Genomic DNA, 2305 nt, shown 5'->3' on the forward strand with positions numbered 1-2305 from the left:
AATCCAAAGAATAGGAGGCAGCTGGCCGTGAGAAGTGACTTTGAACATGCTAGTTGATCAGCCAACATTGGGAAGGTGAGAGAGGGAAAGAAGATTCCAGGACAAGAGTCCCGAGATGGAAGAGAATGAGGGTTTTTATTGTAAGAATCCAAAGAAGACCAGGGTAGTATTGGAATTAATCTTAATTAATTGAAAGAGATAATTGAAAGAGATAGGTACACTGATAGGCAGAGGCTAAATTGTGCAAGGACTTCTAAAGGAAGTCTAGATTTTATTCTAAGTATAGTATGAAACAAGTAGAGAATATTAAGCAGGGGAAGACTGTTTCGTGTTTAGGAAGCCAACTTCAGAGGATTGAATGTCGGGCTCTGGGCAGGGCATGGGAGAATTGGAGGTGGGGGATGGGACAGCTGTGAACAACAATAAAAAAAACTTAGGCCTGGCTGGTGTAGCTCAGTGGATTCAGCACTGGCCTGCAAACCAAAGGGTGGCTGGTTCAATTCTCAGTCAGGGCACATGCCTGGGTTGTGGGCCAGGCCTCTAGTGGGGGGTGCACAAGAAGCAAACACACATTGTGTTTCTCTCCCTCTCTTTCTCTCTAAAAATAAAATCTTTTTCTAAAAAAGTTTGAACAAAGTAATATGAGAAATAACATCTCATTATTTTAAAAAACAAAATTATTTAAAAGGAAGCTAACTTCAATTACTATATGTCCAATAGAATGAATCCAAGTAAGCTAAATGTGAAAATGAAAGAGCAATTAGTAGGCTAATGGTCTCTGAACACTAATGATTTTAGTATATAAATTTAGTTTTGTTTTTATGCAGACTATAAATATTTCCCTCAATAATCTTTCATATGAAGGATTTCATCAGCTGAAATGAAGATGCTTTCTGCACTCAAGCAGGTAGCTTCCCTGTGCGGCACTGAAAAACAATGGTGTAGTGCTCCCACACGTAAGTTAGGACAAGTGGCATCACTTATTAAAAAAAGATAAGAAAAACATTCTTATTAATCAGACTCAAGAAGCAAATGTGATAGAAAAACTGTAAATTTAAGACCCAAGTAATTAATTTACACAAGAGAAGATGAACTGAGATGTTGGAGACAAGAAAGTGGACCGAAAAGATACTAAAGATGTTCAGTTTCCTTGCTGATGGTTCTTCTCTCTCTGTGAACTAGAGTTTTTCCTACTTAGGAATGCAGTTGGTTTGAAATTTTAGCTTAGAAGAGTAGACTTAGCTTCAAGTTTAACAGAGAATGAAAGGAAAGGAGGCCAGTAAAACATGGAGGATCCCGTTGAAATTGCTGACTCTTCTTTTCTCATTTTAATTAATTAATTTTAAATTGAAAGGTGATTCATGATTACATTTTCTTTTCTAAAAAGTAGCATGTTACAGATAAAGCTAAAGTCCCTTTTACCACCACCTTGAACCCCAAGCCCTCCCACCCTCTCTAAAGTTGAATTTCCTTCCAGATCTTTCTTAATGCTTTCACATACATATCCACATACATATCCACATTCCCTTAGAAAATATATCATTCTCATTGGTATGGGTTGTTTTTTTTTATTTACCTGACAACAGACATTTTATTTTGCTCCTTTTTATTACTCAACAGTTTCTTTTTTAAATTCTATATGTTGCTCCATATAGATCCACTTCCTTTCAATGGTGTTTCTATCATATGATAGAGTTGACAGATAATTTCCTTTTTGTCGTTCATGTAACCAACATTTTCTTTTTTTTAATATATTTTATTGATTATATCATTACAGTTGTTCTATTCCCCCCCCTTCATTCCCCTCCACCTGCACACTCCCTCCCCCATCATTCTCCCCCCCTTAGTTTATAACCACGTGTCTCAAGGTCTTTAGATTCTTTATTTCCCCCACTATTCTTGCCCTCCCCCCATCTATTTTCTACCTACCATCTATGCTATTTTCTGTGCCTTCTCCCCCCTTCTCCTCCTCCCACTCCCCTGTTGCTAACCCTCCATTTCTATGGTTCCACTCCTGATCTAGCTGTCCTCTTGGTTTGCTTTTGTTTTAGGTGTGGTTGTTAATAACTGTGAGTTTGCTGTCCTTTCACTGTTAATATTTTTCATCTTCTTTTTCTTATATAAGTCCCTTTAGCATTTCATATAATAAGGGCTTGGTGATGATGAACTCCTTGAACTTGACCTTATCTGAGAAGCACTTTATCTGTCCTTCCATTCTAAATGAAAGTTTTGCTGGATAAAGCAATCTTGGCTGTAGGTCTTTGGATTTCATGACTTGGAATACTTCTTTCCAGCCCCTTCTTGC

The sequence above is a fragment of the Sturnira hondurensis genome, unplaced genomic scaffold (assembly GCF_014824575.4).
Source record: "Sturnira hondurensis isolate 20B ecotype Veracruz unplaced genomic scaffold, ASM1482457v3 Scaffold0004136, whole genome shotgun sequence".
Classification (NCBI taxonomy): domain Eukaryota; kingdom Metazoa; phylum Chordata; class Mammalia; order Chiroptera; family Phyllostomidae; genus Sturnira; species Sturnira hondurensis.